This window comes from Hippocampus bargibanti, linkage group LG06 (genome assembly GCF_051943395.1).
Source record: "Hippocampus bargibanti isolate YZ-2025 linkage group LG06, ASM5194339v1, whole genome shotgun sequence".
In the NCBI taxonomy this organism is placed as follows: Eukaryota; Metazoa; Chordata; class Actinopteri; order Syngnathiformes; family Syngnathidae; genus Hippocampus; species Hippocampus bargibanti.
Genome location: NC_142739.1, coordinates 15,962,501 through 15,989,150, shown reverse-complemented (window position 1 = coordinate 15,989,150; position 26,650 = coordinate 15,962,501). Strand labels below are relative to the sequence as shown.

Genomic DNA, 26,650 nt, shown 5'->3' with positions numbered 1-26,650 from the left:
CAGCATTCTTTATATATACAAACTGTAGCATAGAAAAAAATAATTAAAAAAAAACGGTTTTATCGTGTTACCTTTAGTCCATGCGCCGCTCCTTCTGAAGAAAGGCATCGATAACTTCTTTGTAGAAGCCTTCCTTATCTTTCTTCAGTTTTAAAAGTCTCTCTGTCTCAACGGAGATCACTGCCAGTGAAGAAAGTCGTCCTTGATCAGTCCTGTTCCGACTGTATGTTTTCAGTGCTGAGAATGACAATCTCGTCTACTTCTACAGCAATAAATGGGGCTGCACTGATCTCCATTTTAATGTCATTTCTAATGACATCACCAACTGCTTCAATTAAATCGTTCTGTATTCTGTTTCACAGGCTAGAAAATACAGTGGATGTCCCAAAATGACTCGCTAGCCTGTCATCTTTCTCAGCGCAAGCATGTAATAGTTCAACATAGTTGCCACGATGAGCAGAGCCTTTACTTTCATCATTTCCACGAAATGCCAGCTGTTGTTTGGCAAGGAAGCAGGTGGCATTGATGAGATCTTTTAAAATCTCCCGCTTCTCCTTTACCTTAGCATTGTGGATGCTGATGTTGAGTCTTCGCTCATTTTTGATGAGGCTCCGTTGTAAATTTTTCCGGTGTTGGTCAATTAATGGTCAATTGGTAATTATTACCTCCTGCTTCGATTGAAAGTCCAGTTTAGAAAATTCTTTCAATTTAGATATGTAATTCTCCATTTTGAAAGTGAGGCCAAGCAACACGAAAAAAATGACTGCAGGGTTGCACTTTACTTGCTAACTGTTTACTGTAGCTTTCTGTCTCTAATTCTATTATTCTGCAGACGTGGAGTAAGAAGTATCTCTGGAATCACACGCGCCCCCTGCCTGTCATGAGGCGGGAGAACTGTTTGCCTCTCCTACGCACAGCGTTTTGATAAAAATAAAACAAAATAAACACTGTAGTGCAGTGTTTAGAATGTACAATGACTCTACATTATATACACCAGCTAAACTGTAGAAATTTAGTTCATATACTAAACGTGTTTGAACGCTTTAATAGCGATATGCAGAAGGACAGCAATGCGGTTCACTGCAGAGCAAGCCAGCACAGTAAGCATAGTGATTGCACAATCCATGGTGAGGATCATCCGGCTGGTGCCTCACTGCTCGTCTCTACTTAGTATTTGAACGGTAAATGTGAAAATTCAGCGATTTTGAAAAAAATCCTAAAACGGTGAAGTTAAATGGACAAGAACTTTAAAGTACAAATCACTAAATACATATAACTGTTTAATTTATTTTTTCATTTGATATTTCCATGACAGCTTTCCATGATGACAGGTGAGGCACTGCCTCCCCTGCCTCTAATGACTGCACGTCACTGATTAAAATAACATACGCACTGTGATTTATCAAGATTGCGTCCGTTTCTAATAAGTTTCAATCGAAAGTGGAAAGTTAAAGAAATCAACGTTTATTGAAAAATAGAATCACTTTCAACATTCAAAACATATTATCACACAACGAAACACTCAAGCTTAATAATATCTACTTGTTTTAAATTCCGCAAATCATGGATCCTTACAAACTTGCTCTACAAAGCTCTACAAACTTGCCACGGACGCCCTCGCCGTCAAGCGCAAACAGTACACGTGTATCATTGCCAAGCACACAGATATAGGCTACCGGCAGTTGAAATTTGCATACTCAGCACAGCAGCCAATCAGAAGCCTGCTTCGTGCTTCGGACTTTCCCAAGCGTTATAAGGTCATGCGTTTGCATATCGTTTTAAAGTAGATGCACAGAACTTCGGCCCCAGAAGAAAGATTCAAAAGAAGCTAACAAAATTTGTGACACTACAAAATGTAAACTTACATTATACCGTGACTGTAAAGTGTCCTTGAGAGTTATGAAAGGCGCTCAGTGGCTTGGAGGAGACAACGCAACGCAAACAATGCATTGTGCACCGTGACGGCAAACGGCAACTGGGGATAAATCTTCAGACACTGATATTTACTGTAAATTAAGCATGGTAGCATTTGTGTTAGGTACAGCCTTAATTTAAATATATATATACTTTGCGACAATGTTTGACAATGTTTTTTTTTTGTGATTTCTCAAATGTTTTTTTTGTGATTTCTCGTCTTTCTTTATGTCCGGGCAGGCAACTTTTCAGAGTTGTCTGCCCTGTTGTCCGCTAACTTTTTCAGACTCAGACACTGTTTTTCCTATAATTTGGACAAGTTCGGCGGGCCGGGTTAAAAAGCCGAACGGTATGTGGCCCGCGGGCCGTAGTTTGCCCATGTCTGGCTTAGAGACATAAAGCAGTGGAGAATAATAAACATTGAATGTTTAAGAATGTGCATATATAAAATAGTCCTAATAATAATAATAATAATAATAATAATAATAATAATAATAATAATAATAATAATAATAATATATTTAATTTACAAGTGCCTTTCAAAACTCTCAAGGTCACTTTACAGTCACAGGATAATAAGTGAGCTATATACACTAAAAGAAAAAAATCTTATTTTATCATCAGTAATTGCAGTTGTTCACCCATACATCCTTTCACTATAATGACCATTTAACCCAGACAAGGTCACGATGAGACTAGAGCCTTTCCCAGTTGGCCTCGATGAAGAGGGGAAGTGAAGGGTGAAGTGCCTGTCATTCAATCACAGGCAGCAAATCACATTTCCCCTTATGGACAACTTAGATTTTTAATGTACAACCGACGCCTCCGGACAAGTTGTGTCCATAATTTGTAAAATCACTTCACATGACTTCTACTGAGCGTATTTTACAAAGATTCCATGGCATTTAGATATATTTTACGTTTTAAGAGTCGCACTGAATATTCAGGAAATCTTGATTTCGAGTTGATGACGATGCCTGACGTGACGTCATGTCTGGAACGCCCGTGACCGCGATAAACAATGCATTTTGGGTACTTTGTTTGGTCTGAAAACTTTCGATCCATGTTGATGGCGAAATTAGAAGGAAAAAAACAAATGGTGAATCGATGTGTGTTCCACCAAGTCTACTATTTCATAGTAGTTGACACACATTCCCAGACACAAATCAGCCCATTTCCAACGGAGCTTGTGGGCCATCTTGTGCATTTTCTGGGACGCTACATTGGAGTCCTGACGGCTCGAATTGATACGGGAGGACTTCTTTAATCGATTGCAAACATTTATGTTTTCCTCTTCAGAACTATTTAAATCATATTCATAATTGGATGAGTAACAAGAAAGCATCTTCTCCGAATTTGAAGCCATTGATTTGATTCTAGAGCAAGGCAAGACGTCCTGGCGTGACATCAAGAACAAGGGGGCGGGACCTTCTGAAACTTGGCATCTCCGAGGTCATTTTGAAGTAGTTTTGGGACACTTTAACTCATTTTATTGGTGTTTTGCATTTAACTAAAAATATCAGCCTGTGTGTTTTGGGTATTTTAGATGCTATAAAACGTTTTTCTGATGTCAGTTCGGAAACAAAAACATGGTGTCGGTTGTCCTTGAAGTTAATGTACATGTTTTGGACTACTTCAGGTAAAGCGAACGTCCTGGCTCCATTCCTGTTCACCCTCTACACTTCGGACTTCAATTCTAACACTCCAACCTGCTACCTTCAGAAGTTCTCTGACAACTCAGCTATTGTCAGCCTCATTACAGAGGGAGATGATCGGGAGTACAGGGGACTGAGTAAGGACTTCATGGACTGGTGCCAGCAGAATCACCTTCTGATTAACAACGGGAAAACCAAGGAGTGGGTGTGGTTTTCTGCCAAAGACAGTCATCACCTGCACCATTGAACATCCAGGGTACAGACAGAGAGAGGGTGACCTCCGACAAGTCTTCTTCTTTTCCTTTCAGCTTTTCCCATCAGGGGTCACCACAGCAAATAAGTGTCCTCCATGTAACCTGGTTTGTGCTTCCTCTTCTCTCACACCAGCTACCTTCATGTCCTCTTTGACAACATCCATAAACCTCCTCCTCGGTCTTCCTCTCGGTCTCCTGCCTGTCAGTTAAAGGCTCAGCATCGTTTTCCCGAAATAGTCACTCTCCCTCCTCTGGACATGTCCAAACCATCACAGTCTGGCCTCTCTGACTTCCTCACCAAAGCCTCTAATATGAGTTGTCCCTCAGATGTACTCATTCCTGATTCTATCCAACCTGGTCACTCCCAAAGAAAACCTCAACATCTTCAGCTCTGCTACCTCCAGCTCTGTTTCCTGTCTTTTCTTCAGTGGCACTGTCTCCAGTCCAAACATCATGGCTGATCTCACCACTGTTTTATACACTTCTCATTTCATCCTCGCTGAAACCCTTCTATCACACATCACACCTGACATATTTCTCCAGCCGTTCCAGCCTGCCTGGACACGCTTCTTCACCTCTTTTCCACACTCTCCATTGCTCTGGACAATTGACCCCAAGTACTTAAAATCCTCCACCTTCTTTGTGTTTTTTCCCTGTAGAATGACTCTTGAACTTGGATCCCTCTCATTCACACATATATTCCGTCTTGCTGCGACTGATCTTCATTCCTGTCCTTTCCAGGGCATCCCTCCACATCTCTAGTTTCTCTACCACCTGTTCTCTGTTCTCGCTACAGATCACAATGTCATCTGCAAACATCATGGTTCAAGGAGATGCTTGTCTAACATAATCTGTCAGTCTGTCCATCATCATCGCGAATAAGAAGGGGCCCAGAGCTGACCCCTGGTGGAGTCCCACCTCCACCTTGAATTCTTCCGTCACACCAACAGCACACCTCACAACTGTCTTACAGTCATGATACATGTCTTGCTCTGCTCTGACGTACTTTTCTGTCACTCCAGACTTCCTCATGCAATACCACAGCTCTTCTCTGAGCACCCTGTCGTACGCTTTCTCCAGATCGACAAAGACAGAATGCAATTCCTTCTGACCTTCTCTGTACTTCTCTAACAGCATTTTTAAAGCAAACACTGCATCTGTTGTACTGTTTTTTGGCATGATGCCATACTGCTGCTCACAAATGTTCACTTCTGCTCTTAGTCTAGCTTCAACTACTCTTTCCCAGAGTTTCATTGTATGGCTCATCAACTTTATTCCTCTGTAGTTAGTACAACTCTGGACATCTCCCTTGTTCTTAACAATGGGCACGAGTACACTTCATCTCCATTCTTCAGGCATCTGTTCACCATCTAATATCTTGCTGAATAACCCAGTCAGGAACACCACCGCCACCTCTCCCAGACACTTCCATACCTCGATTGGTAAATCATCAGGCCCGAGTGCCTTCACCCCCTTCATCCTCTTCAGCGCCCTCCTCACTTCTTCCTTGCTAATGTTTGCTACGTCTTGGTCCACAACAGTCACATATTCTACTCTTTGTTCCTTCTCATTTTACTCATTTATCTATTCTTCAATGTACTCTTTCCATCTTGCCATCTCTATCCTTAATCACCCTAACCTGCGGCGGGTCCTTACCATCTTTGTCTCTTTGTCTCGCCACCCTGTTAAGATCAGTCTTGCCTTCCTTGCTGTCCAGGCTAGCATACAAGTCATCAAAAGCCTCTTGTTTGGCCTTTGCAACTTTTACTTTAACTGTCCGCTGCATCTCCTTGTACTACTGTCTACTGTTGTCCGTCCTCTCAGTGTCCCACTTCTTCTTTGATACACTTTATCTTTATACACTCCTGCACCTCCCCATTCCACCACCAGCTCTCCTTATCTAATTTTCTCCCAGTCGATACACCAAATACTTTCCGACGTGTTTCTATGATTATGTTCGGTGTAGTTTGCCAGTCATCTAGAAGGACCTCTTGCACACCCAGTGCTTGTTTTACCTCCTTCCTAAATGTCATACAACACTCTTCCTTTCAACTTCCACCAATTTGTCCTCACTTCTGCCTTTGGTTTCTTCATCTTCCTCACTGCCAGCGTCATCCTAGACACCACCAACCTATGCTGTCTGACTTCACTCTCACCAACAACTACTTTGAAGTCTATGATTTCCTTTAGATGGCGCCGTTGACACAAAATGTAGTCTACCTGTGAACTTCGGCCTCCAATCTTATAGTTCACCCTACGTTCCTGTCTCTTCTGAAAGAACATATTCACAATAGCCATTTCCATTCTCTTAGCAAAGTCAACCACCATCTGTCCTTCAGGTTTCCTCACCTGGTGTCCAAACCTGCCCATCACCTCCTCATCATCTTTGTTTCCTGCGCCAACATGTCCATTGAAGTCTCCACCAATTACAACCCTCTCACAACTCGGGATGTTCTGTATAACATCATCAAAGTCCAACCTAAATTTCTTCTTCTTCGTCAGCTCACATCCGACTTGTGGGGCATACCCACAAACACCATTTAACATCACACCTTCAATTTCTACCTTCAGACTCATCATTCTACCTGGTACTCTTTTTACTTCAAAGACATTCCTAACAAACTCCTCTTTTAAGATAACTCCAACTTCATTTCTCTTTCTGTCTTCTGTTTCTTGACAAGATGGAGCCACAAATGGCAGCCTCGGTCACACGCTCCCTTGTATTGTTCCTGGTTTTGTCATTTTAATTTGTTTTTTTGCGACCCTACGCGACTTAGTTACACGAGGGAAGAGTTACTGAGAATTGGGAAATTCAGTCTTGGACGATTTTCACAGACACAACAAAATCCACAAGGTCTCTTGGGGCTGCTCGCATAGCAGCTCTGTATGGAGCTTTGAGACGGCAGCATAGGAGGGGTAAGCGAGCCTGCATGCTCGTCAAGCTACGGCAACGTGGATTTCGAACGCCGCTCCCATCGATCCATCTCGCTAATCTACGGTCACTACCAAACAACATGGACAAACTTCTTCTCACAAAAACCAATAAAACATTTGCACATTCTGCTGCGCTCTGCTTCACAGGGACGTGGCTCAGTGACCGCCACCCAGATTCCGCGCTACACCTACCCGGCTTCCGTCTCCTCAGAGCCGACTGCGACACGGAGCACGGGGAAATCCAAAGGTGGTGGAATATGCTTCTACATCAACGAAGAATGGTGCGCTGATGTCACGATGCTTGCCGCACACTGCAGCGGACCGTGTACACAAACTCGAACTAAAATATCTAAAGTCACCCCTGATCATTTTGGGCAATTTTAACTATACGCGTCTAAACTGTGAACTTCCCAAATATAAGCTGCATATGTGGATCAAACCTCTAAAGATGGAGGACACTGATTTGCTCTGGAGACCCCTTCAAGGGAAAAGCAGAAAGGAAAAGAATATTGACTGTTTCACCAGAGAAGAAAACATTCTAGATCACTGTTAAACAGCACTCAAAGGGGCATACCGATCTGTTGCGGATGCAGCATTGGGTCTTTCTGACCACTATTTAATCCACCTAATTCCCACATACAGACAGAAACTCAAAACCGGTAAAACCAGTAGTCAAGACTGTTAGGAAATGGACAGATGAAGCAAAGTTAGCTCTACAAGAATGCTTAGACTGCACTGATTGGAGCGTCTTTGAAACTTCAACGGGCACATTGGATGAATACACAGAAACTGCAACATCATACATTAGTTTCTGTGAGGACATGTGTGTACGAACAAAGTCCTTCCGCTCATTCAACAACAACAAGCCATGGTTCACTCCCAAACTCAGGCAATTTAGGAAAGAGAAAGAGTGCGCTTTTAGAAGCGGCGATCGAGTACTTTACAAACTCGCCCGAAACGGACTTACAAAGGAAATTAACATTGCAAAGAAAAGTTATGTGGAGAGGCTTAACAAACAGTTCTGCGCTAACGACTCTGCATCGGTGTGGAATGGCCCGAAAGCAATAACAAATTCTCGTTAACCATCCCCCCAAGCAGTATACAACAATGGTCTGGCTGATAAGCTAAATACATTCTTTTGTCGATTTTAAAAGGACACCCCCATTTCCCTCATCTGCCCACCAGAAACTACCGTATCTCCGCCCTCTGCCCTACATATCCACGAACTGGATGTGAGATTGCTCTTCAAGCAGCAAAAGATCAAGAAAGCTGCGGGAGCTGACAGAGTGTCCCCCTTGTTGGGAAAAATGATGTATCCCTTTCTGGTTCTGGCTCAACTGAGTTTTATGATGAAACATCAGCGGGGACCAAAGTGGTGAACAAAAAAGACTACTTTATTCTTGTAAACAATAGAAGGACATGTCTGGTCGAAGTGGGAAAGCCAAAAGAGAAAGGTCCGCCCCTTTTCACCTAGTTTTATCATACAGCAGTGATAACATCATCTCGACCAGGCCTATCAGGAACGAGGAGGGAGTTGGGAGAGTATTAGACTGAAATTAAGGTGTTACAGTACACCCTAAAGATACACAAAGTTATCTAATAAACTACATACATCAATATAGACTAAACTAAACATGAAATAACAGGATATTTACAGATGTTTATAAAAACCTTCTATCATTCCCCCCTGTTTCACATTTAAACATCAGTACATCAATACGGTTTTAATGCATGAACGTCATAACTAATGGCACAGGGAACAATTCTATACCACAGAGAAGGCGAAAAACCTCTGTCATAACTTTGCTGCTGTGAGATTTAATTTCTCCATTGCGAGAGTAATACAGGTAAATCCAATCCAATTAAAATAATGATGAGGAAAATTCCTTCTCGACCCTCCGTTTGGCGGGAGCAACCACACTCTATGGCCATGGTGTACAATTCCAAATTACGACAGTGTCCCCTTCACGCATTTGTTGGTACAAAATCTTTGCGTAATTAACCTGAGAATTGGTGATCATAGAGATCACCCTCGTGCGTAAACAAGGAATAATGCAACCAATGATTAAGAAAATAAGTAAAAGCACGATCGCGACAGGCATAAACAGTCTAAGCAAAGTCATATACCAAGGGCCCCCGAAAAAAATGGCAAAGCTCCACGGGTGATCAGGCCGTCGATCTTTGGCCATAGCATCTCTGAGATCCCTGATAACATACAAAGCATTAGTCATGTGTATAGAATTTGCTTCTTCAGGTATATACGTACAAGTGTCCCCCACCATAGCACAGACGCCCCCTTGTGGGGCTGTCAAAAGGTCAAAAACTATTCTATTTTGCAGCACCATTTGCCTAATTGCTGAAATTTCGGTGTTTTGCATTTCAACCACTTTGAAACTGGCATTTACGAACACTTGAAATTTGTAATCAATTGTTTCAATTTTTAGCATGTTTTTGCCACTCCAATTTGCGGAAAAAGAGCTAACATTAGCTTACTACCTGTGCTATGGTGTTTGAATTGTTCTGGAACATCAGTTCCCCAGATCGAATCATGGGGCTGAAACGATACTCTTCTCTTCACATAATGGTGCACTGGATGACTGGTGACAATTAAAGTATTGTCGGTTACAGTAACAGGTGTACACAAACCGCAGGCTCGTGAAAAAATATACTTTCCAACCGCATAACCACCAAAGATGTGAAGATACGGGCAAAACGGTGACATTAGTGTTTAACGGTAGCATATATAAACATCTGTAAAACCCAAATTTTGCCCCGTGCTGTACATTGTAACGTGTAATGGTAATCGCCCTCTCGGTCATAACTTGGTTATCTGCTTTCAAAAAAGTGTCTAAGCCTGGAACTATCTCTCCTTTCGAAGCATTACGAAGAACCGGAAAATGTTGATCGGGTCTATGCAAAGATATTAACAAATATGCAGCTCTAGCCATTCTCTCTCCGAATACCTTCAAATGCACGCGTTGTTGTGTCACAGAATGAGGCATATAAATGTATACAAAACATTTTTTTTTTCTATTTTGCTTAGCAATTAGTGTAGGATAACGATACCACGTGTTTGATAATAACGGATTCCAGTCATGTTTTTCTCCTGCAAACGGTTGATATAATACGTCCATGACATCTGGGCTCTGGGCCGTGTTGTCAGGTGCCTGTACCCAGGCTGACAGTCTGATGTGTGGTTTATGGTGGAAAGACGACGTCACGACTGGTGATGCCACAGATGACATCATGCATATACTTACGGGAAAACCAAGGTGATGGCCATGAAGCCCTGGACATTGTCTCAAGTCCATGCATCCTGCAACGTTGTGGGTTATGATAGCAAGTTGGATTTCTGTCCTCTTGCACACCCAGTGCTTGTTTTACCTCCTTCCTAAATGTCATACAACACTCTTCCTTTCAACTTCCACCAATTTGTCCTCACTTCTGCCTTTGGTTTCTTCATCTTCCTCACTGCCAGCGTCATCCTAGACACCACCAACCTATGCTGTCTGACTTCACTCTCACCAACAACTACTTTGAAGTCTATGATTTCCTTTAGATGGCGCCGTTGACACAAAATGTAGTCTACCTGTGAACTTCGGCCTCCAATATTATAGTTCACCCTACGTTCCTGTCTCTTCTGAAAGAACATATTCACAATAGCCATTTCCATTCTCTTAGCAAAGTCAACCACCATCTGTCCTTCAGGTTTCCTCACCTGGTGTCCAAACCTGCCCATCACCTCCTCATCATCTTTGTTTCCTGCGCCAACATGTCCATTGAAGTCTCCACCAATTACAACCCTCTCACAACTCGGGATGTTCTGTATAACATCATCAAAGTCCAACCTAAATTTCTTCTTCTTCGTCAGCTCACATCCGACTTGTGGGGCATACCCACAAACACCATTTAACATCACACCTTCAATTTCTACCTACAGACTGATCATTCTACCTGGTACTCTTTTTACTTCAAAGACATTCCTAACAAACTCCTCTTTTAAGATAACTCCAACTTCATTTCTCTTTCTGTCTTCTGTTTCTTGACAAGATGGAGCCACAAATGGCAGCCTCGGTCACACGCTCCCTTGTATTGTTCCTGGTTTTGTCATTTTAATTTGTTTTTTTGCGACCCTACGCGACTTAGTTACACGAGGGAAGAGTTACTGAGAATTGGGAAATTCAGTCTTGGACGATTTTCACAGACACAACAAAATCCACAAGGTCTCTTGGGGCTGCTCGCATAGCAGCTCTGTATGGAGCTTTGAGACGGCAGCATAGGCGGGGTAAGCGAGCCTGCATGCTCGTCAAGCTACGGCAACGTGGATTTCGAACGCCGCTCCCATCGATCCATCTCGCTAATCTACGGTCACTACCAAACAACATGGACAAACTTCTTCTCACAAAAACCAATAAAACATTTGCACATTCTGCTGCGCTCTGCTTCACAGGGACGTGGCTCAGTGACCGCCACCCAGATTCCGCGCTACACCTACCCGGCTTCCGTCTCCTCAGAGCCGACTGCGACACGGAGCACGGGGAAATCCAAAGGTGGTGGAATATGCTTCTACATCAACGAAGAATGGTGCGCCGATGTCACGATGCTTGTCGCACACTGCAGCGGACCGTGTAAACAAACTCGAACTAAAATATCTAAAGTCACCCCTGATCATTTTGGGCAATTTTAACTATACACGTCTAAACTGTGAACTTCCCAAATATAAGCTGCATATGTGGATCAAACCTCTAAAGATGGAGGACACTGATTTGCTCTGGAGACCCCTTCAAGGGAAAAGCAGAAAGGAAAAGAATATTGACTGTTTCACCAGAGAAGAAAACATTCTAGATCACTGTTAAACAGCACTCAAAGGGGCATACCGATCTGTTGCGGATGCAGCATTGGGTCTTTCTGACCACTATTTAATCCACCTAATTCCCACATACAGACAGAAACTCAAAACCGGTAAAACCAGTAGTCAAGACTGTTAGGAAATGGACAGATGAAGCAAAGTTAGCTCTACAAGAATGCTTAGACTGCACTGATTGGAGCGTCTTTGAAACTTCAACGGGCACATTGGATGAATACACAGAAACTGCAACATCATACATTAGTTTCTGTGAGGACATGTGTGTACGAACAAAGTCCTTCCGCTCATTCAACAACAACAAGCCATGGTTCACTCCCAAACTCAGGCAATTTAGGAAAGAGAAAGAGTGCGCTTTTAGAAGCGGCGATCAAGTACTTTACAAACTCGCCCGAAATGGATTTACAAAGGAAATTAACATTGCAAAGAAAAGTTATGTGGAGAGGCTTAACAAACAGTTCTCCGCTAACGACTCTGCATCGGTGTGGAATGGCCCGAAAGCAATAACAAATTCTCGTTAACCATCCCCCCAAGCAGTATACAACAATGGTCTGGCTGATAAGCTAAATACATTCTTTTGTCGATTTTAAAAGGACACCCCCATTTCCCTCATCTGCCCACCAGAAACTACCGTATCTCCGCCCTCTGCCCTACATATCCACGAACTGGATGTGAGATTGCTCTTCAAGCAGCAAAAGATCAAGAAAGCTGCGGGAGCTGACAGAGTGTCCCCCTTGTTGGGAAAAATGATGTATCCCTTTCTGGTTCTGGCTCAACTGAGTTTTATGATGAAACATCAGCGGGGACCAAAGTGGTGAACAAAAAAGACTACTTTATTCTTGTAAACAATAGAAGGACATGTCTGGTCGAAGTGGGAAAGCCAAAAGAGAAAGGTCCGCCCCTTTTCACCTAGTTTTATCATACAGCAGTGATAACATCATCTCGACCAGGCCTATCAGGAACGAGGAGGGAGTTGGGAGAGTATTAGACTGAAATTAAGGTGTTACAGTACACCCTAAAGATACACAAAGTTATCTAATAAACTACATACATCAATATAGACTAAACTAAACATGAAATAACAGGATATTTACAGATGTTTATAAAAACCTTCTATCATTCCCCCCTGTTTCACATTTAAACATCAGTACATCAATACGGTTTTAATGCATGAACGTCATAACTAATGGCACAGGGAACAATTCTATACCACAGAGAAGGCGAAAAACCTCTGTCATAACTTTGCTGCTGTGAGATTTAATTTCTCCATTGCGAGAGTAATACAGGTAAATCCAATCCAATTAAAATAATGATGAGGAAAATTCCTTCTCGACCCTCCGTTTGGCGGGAGCAACCACACTCTATGGCCATGGTGTACAATTCCAAATTACGACAGTGTCCCCTTCACGCATTTGTTGGTACAAAATCTTTGCGTAATTAACCTGAGAATTGGTGATCATAGAGATCACCCTCGTGCGTAAACAAGGAATAATGCAACCAATGATTAAGAAAATAAGTAAAAGCACGATCGCGACAGGCATAAACAGTCTAAGCAAAGTCATATACCAAGGGCCCCCGAAAAAAATGGCAAAGCTCCACGGGTGATCAGGCCGTCGATCTTTGGCCATAGCATCTCTGAGATCCCTGATAACATACAAAGCATTAGTCATGTGTATAGAATTTGCTTCTTCAGGTATATACGTACAAGTGTCCCCCACCATAGCACAGACGCCCCCTTGTGGGGCTGTCAAAAGGTCAAAAACTATTCTATTTTGCAGCACCATTTGCCTAATTGCTGAAATTTCGGTGTTTTGCATTTCAACCACTTTGAAACTGGCATTTACGAACACTTGAAATTTGTAATCAATTGTTTCAATTTTTAGCATGTTTTTGCCACTCCAATTTGCGGAAAAAGAGCTAACTTTAGCTTACTACCTGTGCTATGGTGTTTGAATTGTTCTGGAACATCAGTTCCCCAGATCGAATCATGGGGCTGAAACGATACTCTTCTCTTCACATAATGGTGCACTGGATGACTGGTGACAATTAAAGTATTGTCGGTTACAGTAACAGGTGTACACAAACCGCAGGCTCGTGGGTGAATACAAAAAATATACTTTCCAACCGCATAACCACCAAAGATGTGAAGATACGGGCAAAACGGTGACATTAGTGTTTAACGGTAGCATATATAAACATCTGTAAAACCCAAATTTTGCCCCGTGCTGTACATTGTAACGTGTAATGGTAATCGCCCTCTCGGTCATAACTTGGTTATCTGCTTTCAAAAAAGTGTCTAAGCCTGGAACTATCTCTCCTTTCGAAGCATTACGAAGAACCGGAAAATGTTGATCGGGTCTATGCAAAGATATTAACAAATATGCAGCTCTAGCCATTCTCTCTCCGAATACCTTCAAATGCACGCGTTGTTGTGTCACAGAATGAGGCATATAAATGTATACAAAACAATTTTTTTTTTCTATTTTGCTTAGCAATTAGTGTAGCATAACGATACCACGTGTTTGATAATAACGGATTCCAGTCATGTTTTTCTCCTGCAAACGGTTGATATAATACGTCCATGACATCTGGGCTCTGGGCCGTGTTGTCAGGTGCCTGTACCCAGGCTGACAGTCTGATGTGTGGTTTATGGTGGAAAGACGACGTCACGACTGGTGATGCCACAGATGACATCATGCATATACTTACGGGAAAACCAAGGTGATGGCCATGAAGCCCTGGACATTGTCTCAAGTCCATGCATCCTGCAACGTTGTGGGTTATGATAGCAAGTTGGATTTCTGTCATAGTGCCAGTTGGGGGATCCCTAGCTATCTTGACGACTGTTCGTGCTGCTTCTTGGGCACAGCTGTCTCGAACCCATTTTGTGTCGGGCTTTGTATGGACCGCAATGGAATCCCAACTAGTGGTCCAAGCCTTCCCCAACTTGACACGAGCGTACGAAGAACCATGGGGATAATCACTTCCATTTTGTCATGCTTTATTCACTGGGACGCCAAGGGGAAACAACACTATTCCTGCAGCATGTAGAGGCAGGCAGGCCACAGGATGTGCCATATTTGGGCACATTTTTTAATCTGTTTTATCTGATGTCGCTGGATAGAATAGTGGAGTTTCGCAGGCGGGAGGAGTGGGGAGCTTTACATGTGTCATTTGGATTGCCCCCACGAGTCCGTACAGGAAGATGATGTGGACCAAACCCATAGCTAGTGAGTAGTTTGGCACCGCCCGTCTTCAACCTACTCAGGATCTGGTTGGTGAACGACCTTGCAATGGCTTTGGTGCACCCAGGTGGATCTTTTGCCGATTTTAATGGCAGTCGGTGTTGTGATCAGCACGGTGAATGGCCCCTCCCACTTTGGTGCAGACCAGGTCTTCTTGATTGCCTTGATCAGCTCCTCGTCTCCAGGGCACAACCTCTCTTCCTGTGAAGAGAACAAAGAGGACTTTGGCAATACACATGCAGAGTGGACCTCTCTTGTTGTTAACATTTCACACAACCATTTTGCCAACAGAGCACCTGGATCTGATTCATTCTCTTGCCAGGGCACACCTTCCCATAATGGGGGGATGAAAGGTCTGCCATGCAATAACTCGAAAGGCATTAAGCCATGATTAGTCGGTTTTATTCTCATATATAACTTTACCAAAAACAGACATTCTGGCCATGGTTTGCCTGTTGTCTCCATGGTTTTTCTGAGTCGATTTTTAATTGTACCATTCGTTGTACCAACTAAATGCAAATCTGAACCAATGACGTGAATTTTTGTGCAACGGAATAGAGAAAAAAACATTGCTCAAATCAATTACTATAAACCATTTTTTGTCAGGTTTTAAAGAGTTCAATAATGTGTGTGGGTCTGGCAAGCACGGAGCACGTGATTGTATGGATTTATTTATCTGTCACAAATCATGCACCATTCTCCAAACCCCAGATTCAACCTTTTTAACAGGAAATATCGGTGTATTACATTCACAAGTCGGGTCTTCAATCAAAATACCAGTCTTCACCATGTCCCGTATTACAGGAGTGATGCCACAAATAGCATCCTGTTTTAATGGATATTGGTGTAGTCTGGGTCAATAAGTCATTTAGGCAATACTTCAACTGGTTTTACTGTTTTAAGTAAGCCCACATCTGTTTTTCCCAATGACCAAATGGTGGCAGGGACTTCTGGAAAGTCCTCAGCCACTAGAGTGGCCATTAGTCATAATTCTAATGAATCAACCTTTACCAGGTCTCCCATAGTGTCAACTATGAAGGACTCCAGAAGGTTAAGTTTTCTGGGTTTGTACCCTTCTTCTGTTGGTATCAAGGCTATTTGTAGTTGTTGTAAAAGGTCTCTCCCCAACAAATTTATAGGACAATCTCCACTTAAGTAACAATGTAACTTTCCCATCTGCTGATACCACAGAAATTTGTTGTCGACTCTGAGTGACACCTGGAATGGTGCATGCACCATCATCTGCATGCACCACTTTTTTTCCTATTTTTAGCCTATAATAAGGCTTTTCATTTTCTGGCAAAGTCAAGGCAAATACGTTTGTCAAATCCTAGGTTTCAACTGGGCTCATTGATCCCCTCTCTCCACTGTCGTTACTGTTGTCGTCAGTGTAGAAACGAGGGTCCTCAAGTCAATCTTAATGTTTTGTTCTATGTCCTTCACCATGTCGCATGTTATATGGGGGAAGTCTGTAAGATCTCCAATGTTTCTTTTGCGATTTATTTTTTCCTATGCAATTTCAAGCAATATGTCCTACACCGGGGCGGCCCGGTAGTCGAGTGGTTAGCACACCGGCTTCACAGTGCAGAGGTCGCCGGTTCGCATCCCGGTCCGGCCTCCCTGTGTGGAGTTTGCATGTTCTCCCCGGACCCGCGTGGGTTTTCTCCGGGTCCTCCGGTTTCCTCCCACACTCCAAAAACATGCATGGCAGGCAGATTGACCACTCCAAATTGTCCCTAGGTGTGAGTGTGAGAGTGACTGTTGTATGTCTTTGTGTGCCCTGCGATTGGCTGGCAACCAATTCAGGGTGTCCCCCGCCTCGTGCCCGAAGACAGCTGCGATAGGCTCCAGCAACCCCCGCGACCCTAATGAGGAATAAGCGGTACGGAAAATGAGATGAGATGAGATGAGATGTCCTACACCACCACAATAATAGCATCGATTGTTGGACAGCAAACGTCTGTTTACCCGATCTTGGTACAACACGTCCTCCATTACGTCACCCATGTCACAGGCTATCACTTGTTTGGTCGGCGACCCTACACAATTTCCCCACTTTTTTCTCACCACGTCTTGGGCATGAATAGCCCATTCCACGAGATCGAGCAACTTCCCAGATCGGTGTTGAACATAATGTTTGCGAATGAAATCCCCAATCTCTGGCGTCGAATTCTGGAGAAATGTTTTCTTAAATTGGTCAACATATATGGAATCCTCATCGGCAGATTCAGGAATACATGTGTTGTTTCTGAAAAAATTTTCAAGGCGTTCCCTGATGGTGTTTACATCTTCACCATGTAGCTGTCTACACTGCTGGATCATGCCAAACTTCGGCGATTTTTTCCACAATTTCCTGATGTTGTCACACACTGATCTACGTTGGGATGTCACTTTCTCATAAGTCATATTCTGACCTGTCAAAGTTTTCCCAGTATAACATCCCTTCACTCGATTCTAATTATGCCCAAGGCATCTCCTGAGAACATTCAGTGTCTCTTGCCCATTCAGCTGATAAGAAGCACACAATTCCTCAAAATTCTCAGTCCAGCTTTCCACATTCTCAACAAAACACCTTGTTTTGCTTCTGGGACGTGTACTAACACCGTCACTACCACAAGCAAATTGATCTGCTAAGTCAGGTTGCAATGATTGTGTCTCCCCAGAGGGGGTCATGAGCGCTCCATGTTGCTGGTCTGCACAAGGCACAGATGGATTCACCACAGGGGGGGCTACTTGCTCCCCCCGGGTAAAGGAGGAGTCGGTCTCCCTCCTCTTTAAAGCAGAGAAGGAGGGGAAGGAGGAGGAGGGCTGAGCTGTCCGCTCTCCAGGCCAGTCCACAACCCCTCCCCCAGAACCGCCAAGGGGGCTTTCTCTAGCCTGTAAAAATGGCGTCTTTTCTGCAATGCGGTCTTTTCTCTGACGACGACCTGCAATGGTTTCATCGTCAGAGCTCACTTTTGAAGACATCACAGCAATCATAGCTCTCTCCTCAAGCCATGTTTCACACACCAAATATCTGCACAAATCTTCCGTAGAGGCCTGCCAACCACAGATGCCTCCTGGAGTTTCAAACGAAGCATATCTTTCAATGGCTGAACTTTCAAAGCACCAGAAAACTTGCCACATTCCATCCATTTATCACAATAAATCTCAATCCCTGGGACTTTCTTAGCCATAAATTAAGTATCCCGATGTATTGTTTTTTTTTTAGAAAAAAATGCACCAATTGTATCAAATCACCCACAAAGTCTACCAATAGTCCGCTCCTGTTCCTTTGTCTCAACAAAGCTCACGCCCACTGTGTCAGCACAAAGACAAAGAACAACCCCCCAACGTGTCAGCTCAAACAACGCGCGCACATACACACACGCACTCACAAACACTAACGGCTCAAATGGCTCCAACACCCGACCCCCCTTTGTTCAAGAATTCTCCTCCACGCAAAGAAACCTCTTTGGCCAACCACTCAGCATGAATCAAATGACTGAATGCATTAATATCACGGAAAATTCACGATCTATTGCAGCTGCAATTAAACAAAAAAAAACACTTTATTCGTCCAGATAGGAACAAGTCCCTAACGGCCTTCACGCGTGAATCAAGGTCTGATAACTATTCCGTAGTTCGCCCGGAGCGCGGCAGCAGACGTCACAATCCGTAAAGGCATTAGCGAGGCACACACAGAAACTCCACGATAGGGGTTAGATAAAAATGGTCCGCTTGACCAATTTAATCGTATTACAAGCCCACGATGCGCAGATCAACCGTGATTAGAATTCCTTTGGCCGAAGAAATTCCACAATGCATTCATTCAAAATAGCTGCATGCTGGCTTCACCCACCTGTTAAACTCAGTAGAACTCGTCCGTGCGGTCAGGACAGGAAGAAGGCAGGTCAGGACAGGAAGAAGACATCAGCAACGAGGAGGGTGTTGGGAGAGTATTAGACTGAAATTAAGGTGTTACAGTACACCCTACAGATACACAAAGTTATCTAATAAACTACACACATCCATATAGGCTAAACTAAACATGAAATAGCATAGGATGTTTACGGATGTTTATAAAAACATTCTATCACCCCTCATGCCTGAAAGTCTGCGCTGACCAGCTGGCTCCGGTCTTCACACGAATCTTCAACAGATCCCTGGAGCAGTGGGAAGTCCCATCCTGTTTCAAACAGTCTACTATCATCCCAGTTCCAAAGAAACCAGCACCCTCTGGATTGAACGACTATAGACCTGTTGCTCTAACAACTGTGGTCATGAAGTCCTTTGAGCGCGTTGTGCTGAACCACCTAAAGAACATCACCGGACCTCTGCTAGATCCTCTTCAGTTTGCCTACCAGGCAAACAGGTCTGTGGAGGATGCAGTCAACATCGGACTGCACCACATCCTCGACCACCTCGACAATACAGGAACCTAAGCAAGGATCCTGTTTGTGAACTACAGCTCTGCATTCAATAACATCATCCCAGAAAATCTCCTCCCCAAACTTATCCAGCTAGGTGTGTCCCCTACGATCTGACACTGGATCCTCAGAACAGGTCAGACAGGGAGAAATGTTATCCTCAACACGAACCACGAGCACTGTAGCCCCGCAGGGATGCGTCCTCTCTCCATTACTCTTCTCTCTCTACACGAACGACTGCACCTCAACGCACCCAGCTGTCAAATTCATAAAGTTTGCAGACGACACCACGGTCATCGGTCTCATCAAAGACGGCGATGACTCTGCGTACCAACAACATGTGGAGCAGCTGGAGCTCTGGTGCAGCCGTCACAAACTAGAGCTGAACATGCTCAAGACAGTAGAGATGATTGTGGACTTCAGGACACATCCATCACCTTAGCTACCCCTCACACTATCCAGCTGCCTCGTGTCAACCGTTGAGACCTTCAAATTGCTGGGAATCACAGTCTCCCAGGACATGAAGTGGGAGGTCAACACCAACTCTATCCTGGGAAAGGTACAACAGTTAATGTACTTCCTGAGGCTGCTAAAGAAGCATGGCCTGCCACAGGAGGTGCTGCAACATTTTTACACGGCTGACATCGAATCCATCCTGTGTTCTTCCATGACCGTTTGATTTGGGGCCGCCACAAAAATGGACAAAATCCGACTTCAACGGACAGTTAGGACGGCGGAAAAATCATTGGCCCCGCCCTACCCACTCTCGAGGACTTTCACACTGCAAGAATCCAAACTAGGGCGCGGAAAATCCTACTGGACCCTCCGCACCTTGCACACCACATTTTCCAGCTACTCCCCTCAGGCAGGCGCTACCGATCCATGCGCACCAAATCCAGCAGATATTTAAACAGCTTCTTCCCCCAAGCCATTAACTCTTTGAACAGTAGCCCAAATAGAACTGCATCGTGCCTCTCGGTAATTGATGATGATGATGATGATGATGATGATGATGATACTAGTGAAGCGTGTTCTACCGTCAACAAATTCCTTGTGTGTTCTACATACTTGGCAATACAGATGATTCTGATTCTGATTTTGATTCACCATGATAGAACAACTTAGGTGACCTCTGACAAGTACCTGGGTGTTACTCTCAACAATAAACTGGACTGATCTACAAACACGGATGGCCTAATCAAAGAGGGGCCTCTTTCTACTCAGGAAACTGAGGTCTTTTGGGGTTCAGGGGTCACTCCTCAAGACTTTCTATGACACTGTGGTTGCTTCAGCCATCCACAATGGCATTGTCTATTGGTCAGGCAGTATCACCACCCGGGACAGGAAAAGACTGGAGTGCCTGATCAAGAGGGCCAGTTCTGTCCTGGGCTGCTCGTTGGACTCTCTGTAGGAGGTGGGTAACATATGGACGCTAGCTAAACGAAAAGCTATGATGGACACCCTCCCCCCTCCTGCCGACCCTGACTGCACTGGGTAGCTCCTTCAGCCAAAGACTTTTACACCCACGCTGCAAGAAGGAGAGGTACCGCCGCTCGTTCCTACCGACTGCACTCAGGCTTTTTAATAATCACATGTGAAAAAAAACAACAACTGGACACTTAAATATGGGGTGACCGATCCATAGATGTCAGCAAACTCAAGCCACGGTCTCATCTTCAACTGCTCCCATGAAAATGAAAAAAAATACACAATGAAAGAAAATCCTCATAACACACACACATGGCAAAGGGAATGTTTTTCCCAGCTACCATACATCAACAGTTTAAAACCTGAGCTGGAGCCATTAATAGACCAAGATATGACGGATGAGTTCATATGCCATGCAAGCAGCCCTAGACAATGGCTTCAGCCTGATGACAGATTGCTGGACCATAACCGAGTTAATGTTAAACGCATTCCCGCTGCTCAATTTCACAAGTCTAATTCTATTCAGCTGTGCTGCGGTGTCCTCGCCTGTCGGTGAGGTTTCGGACTCTGCTGTGGGACTCCCAATCCCATCCTATGGTAATGATTCCCCTGCTCTGCTCTATTGTATTGTTTTCTGCATAATCAGGTTGGTAGTCAAGGCTTAAGGTGACACAGCCATCTGTCAAGTTCATTTGCTCTGGAAAATGCAAAGGAATAACAGCCAATCCTCGGGGAGCCTGTTATGAAATAGGTTAGGGTTTTGGATGGATAGTAGAGAACAGGCCCCCGTTATATACTTTTTAGTTGTTGTTGTTGTTGTTGTCCTTAACAAATCCTGTGAAAATATGGCACATGCTTTGTGTATCAGAGTAATTGTTCATGCATTTTGCGTTATGAGATCTATAATTAACACGATGCACTGTTGTCCATCTGGTATGCAGAGGCAGGTGTTTGGAGAAGAAGTCCAGGGCTTCCGACAAGTGCGTTTTCTTGTGTCGTGTTCTGATTGCTTCGGGTTGGAGAGTGGCATGTTTTTGTTGGAGTTCGGACTCATGCAATAATCATTTGCGGTAATGTTTAAGCATTTGTCTCTTCTGCCTTCATGTAGTCTGATTTAAAAGTCATGCCCACCATCACCTTAGCCAACTCAATTATTGGTATACATGCTTCAAGCGTTGCACTGTCAAGTCCTACACAATGTTCTCAAGGCTGTTCCTAATTCAAAATATGTGAATCAAAGCTTCAGTGGGCAGTGGGAACACAATTAGGCAGGTTTCTCCAGGAATACATCACATGGCAGTAGGTGGGAGAGACCCCGAACCTGTACATGTATACATACATACATACATACATACATACATACATACATATAGACAGACAGACAGACAGACATATATACAGTGAGACCTCAACTTACGAACACCTTATCTTACGAACTTTTCGTCTTACGAACGTCAAATTTATTAAAATTAAACCTTATAATAAGCACTATTTTCATAATACACACCCACCACGGCTGGTGGAGTAATCTTCGGCGAAGGAACACCAAAGCACACAACCTTCGGATCTGGCGGAGTGATCTTCGGCGGAAGCACACGACCGAACAGCGCTCCAGCCGGCGCTACTTTCCACACCCCCTCTCATTGAATGCACACGTCGATTGCCTACTTGGAGCTTTTTGCTGATAATTTTACTATGATGGGACAAAAAAAAAAAAACACCACATGCTCGTGTTCAGCCCAAGAAGACACAAAATAAAATCACAGTCGCTGAGAAGAAGGAGGTAATTGAAAAGCACGAACGAGGTGTGCGTTTGTGTGATTTAGTGGCCGAGCACAGCTATGCTAAGTCAACCATTGCTACCATTCTCCGGAACAGAGAAGCCATAAAAGGTGCGTCTGTTGCAAAATGTGTTTCAGTGCTCTCAAAGCGACGGTCTCGGGCAATCGAAGGAGTTGAAAAACTTCTGTTAATTTGGATTAACGAAAAGCAGCTATCCGCCGACAGTGTGAGTAAAGCTATTTTATGCGAGAAAGCACGGGTAATTCAGGGCGATATCGCCATGTGCCAACATGGAAGTTCGGCGCTTATTGAGGATTTTAAAGCCAGTAACGGATGGTTCGAGAACATCTGAGGACCAGGAGGAGATGGCATACATACATACATACATACATACATACATACATACATACATACATACATACATACATACATACATACATACATACATACACACATACATATTCACACACACCCAAAAACATGTGCACGCGCTCACGCACACGCACGTGCACACGCACAGCACACGCACGCACACATACGCGCATGGATGGATGGATGGACAGATGATGGAGGGTTGGATAGATGGACTGATGGATGGATGGATGGATGGATGGATGGATGGATGGATTTCGCCCGGAGCGCGGCAGCAGACGTCACAATCCGTAAAGGCATTAGCGAGGCACACACAGAAACTCCACGATAGGGGTTAGATAAAAATGGTCCGCTTGACCAATTTAATCGTATTACAAGCCCACGATGCGCAGATCAACCGTGATTAGAATTCCTTTGGCCGAAGAAATTCCACAATGCATTCATTCAAAATAGCTGCATGCTGGCTTCACCCACCTGTAAAACTCAGTAGAACTCGTCCGTGCGGTCAGGACAGGAAGAAGGCAGGTCAGGACAGGAAGAAGACATCAGCAACGAGGAGGGTGTTGGGAGAGTATTAGACTGAAATTAAGGTGTTACAGTACACCCTACAGATACACAAAGTTATCTAATAAACTACACACATCCATATAGGCTAAACTAAACATGAAATAGCATAGGATGTTTACGGATGTTTATAAAAACATTCTATCACCCCTCATGCCTGAAAGTCTGCGCTGACCAGCTGGCTCCGGTCTTCACACGAATCTTCAACAGATCCCTGGAGCAGTGGGAAGTCCCATCCTGTTTCAAACAGTCTACTATCATCCCAGTTCCAAAGAAACCAGCACCCTCTGGATTGAACGACTATAGACCTGTTGCTCTAACAACTGTGGTCATGAAGTCCTTTGAGCGCGTTGTGCTGAACCACCTAAAGAACATCACCGGACCTCTGCTAGATCCTCTTCAGTTTGCCTACCAGGCAAACAGGTCTGTGGAGGATGCAGTCAACATCGGACTGCACCACATCCTCGACCACCTCGACAATACAGGAACCTAAGCAAGGATCCTGTTTGTGAACTACAGCTCTGCATTCAATAACATCATCCCAGAAAATCTCCTCCCCAAACTTATCCAGCTAGGTGTGTCCCCTACGATCTGACACTGGATCCTCAGAACAGGTCAGACAGGGAGAAATGTTATCCTCAACACGAACCACGAGCACTGTAGCCCCGCAGGGATGCGTCCTCTCTCCATTACTCTTCTCTCTCTACACGAACGACTGCACCTCAACGCACCCAGCTGTCAAATTCATAAAGTTTGCAGACGACACCACGGTCATCGGTCTCATCAAAGACGGCGATGACTCTGCGTACCAACAACATGTGGAGCAGCTGGAGCTCTGGTGCAGCCGTCACAAACTAGAGCTGAACATGCTCAAGACAGTAGAGATGATCGTGGACTTCAGGACACATCCATCACCTTAGCTACCCCTCACACTATCCAGCTGCCTCGTGTCAACCGTTGAGACCTTCAAATTGCTGGGAATCACAGTCTCCCAGGACATGAAGTGGGAGGTCAACACCAACTCTATCCTGGGAAAGGTACAACAGTTAATGTACTTCCTGAGGCTGCTAAAGAAGCATGGCCTGCCACAGGAGGTGCTGCAACATTTTTACACGGCTGACATCGAATCCATCCTGTGTTCTTCCATGACCGTTTGATTTGGGGCCGCCACAAAAATGGACAAAATCCGACTTCAACGGACAGTTAGGACGGCGGAAAAATCATTGGCCCCGCCCTACCCACTCTCGAGGACTTTCACACTGCAAGAATCCAAACTAGGGCGCGGAAAATCCTACTGGACCCTCCGCACCTTGCACACCACATTTTCCAGCTACTCCCCTCAGGCAGGCGCTACCGATCCATGCGCACCAAATCCAGCAGATATTTAAACAGCTTCTTCCCCCAAGCCATTAACTCTGAACAGTAGCCCAAATAGAACTGTATCGTGCCTCTCGGTAATTGATGATGATGATGATGATGATGATGATGATGATACTAGTGAAGCGTGTTCTACCGTCAACAAATTCCTTGTGTGTTCTACATACTTGGCAATACAGATGATTCTGATTCTGATTTTGATTCACCATGATAGAACAACTTAGGTGACCTCTGACAAGTACCTGGGTGTTACTCTCAACAATAAACTGGACTGATCTACAAACACGGATGGCCTAATCAAAGAGGGGCCTCTTTCTACTCAGGAAACTGAGGTCTTTTGGGGTTCAGGGGTCACTCCTCAAGACTTTCTATGACACTGTGGTTGCTTCAGCCATCCACAATGGCATTGTCTATTGGTCAGGCAGTATCACCACCCGGGACAGGAAAAGACTGGAGTGCCTGATCAAGAGGGCCAGTTCTGTCCTGGGCTGCTCGTTGGACTCTCTGTAGGAGGTGGGTAACATATGGACGCTAGCTAAACGAAAAGCTATGATGGACACCCTCCCCCCTCCTGCCGACCCTGACTGCACTGGGTAGCTCCTTCAGCCAAAGACTTTTACACCCACGCTGCAAGAAGGAGAGGTACCGCCGCTCGTTCCTACCGACTGCACTCAGGCTTTTTAATAATCACATGTGAAAAAAAAAAACAACTGGACACTTAAATATGGGGTGACCGATCCATAGATGTCAGCAAACTCAAGCCACGGTCTCATCTTCAACTGCTCCCATGAAAATGAAAAAAAATACACAATGAAAGAAAATCCTCATAACACACACACATGGCAAAGGGAATGTTTTTCCCAGCTACCATACATCAACAGTTTAAAACCTGAGCTGGAGCCATTAATAGACCAAGATATGACGGATGAGTTCATATGCCATGCAAGCAGCCCTAGACAATGGCTTCAGCCTGATGACAGATTGCTGGACCATAACCGAGTTAATGTTAAACGCATTCCCGCTGCTCAATTTCACAAGTCTAATTCTATTCAGCTGTGCTGCGGTGTCCTCGCCTGTCGGTGAGGTTTCGGACTCTGCTGTGGGACTCCCAATCCCATCCTATGGTAATGATTCCCCTGCTCTGCTCTATTGTATTGTTTTCTGCATAATCAGGTTGGTAGTCAAGGCTTAAGGTGACACAGCCATCTGTCAAGTTCATTTGCTCTGGAAAATGCAAAGGAATAACAGCCAATCCTCGGGGAGCCTGTTATGAAATAGGTTAGGGTTTTGGATGGATAGTAGAGAACAGGCCCCCGTTATATACTTTTTAGTTGTTGTTGTTGTTGTTGTCCTTAACAAATCCTGTGAAAATATGGCACATGCTTTGTGTATCAGAGTAATTGTTCATGCATTTTGCGTTATGAGATCTATAATTAACACGATGCACTGTTGTCCATCTGGTATGCAGAGGCAGGTGTTTGGAGAAGAAGTCCAGGGCTTCCGACAAGTGCGTTTTCTTGTGTCGTGTTCTGATTGCTTCGGGTTGGAGAGTGGCATGTTTTTGTTGGAGTTCGGACTCATGCAATAATCATTTGCGGTAATGTTTAAGCATTTGTCTCTTCTGCCTTCATGTAGTCTGATTTAAAAGTCATGCCCACCATCACCTTAGCCAACTCAATTATTGGTATACATGCTTCAAGCGTTGCACTGTCAAGTCCTACACAATGTTCTCAAGGCTGTTCCTAATTCAAAATATGTGAATCAAAGCTTCAGTGGGCAGTGGGAACACAATTAGGCAGGTTTCTCCAGGAATACATCACGTGGCAGTAGGTGGGAGAGACCCCGAACCTGT

At 44.2% G+C, this 26,650-nt stretch overlaps 1 pseudogene; it reads left to right on the top strand.

Annotated features, from left to right (window-relative positions):
- Window positions 1-6,516: 6,516 nt before the first annotated feature.
- Window positions 6,517-26,650, top strand: part of LOC148896607 (uncharacterized) — a 24,543-nt pseudogene continuing 4,409 nt past the window's right edge.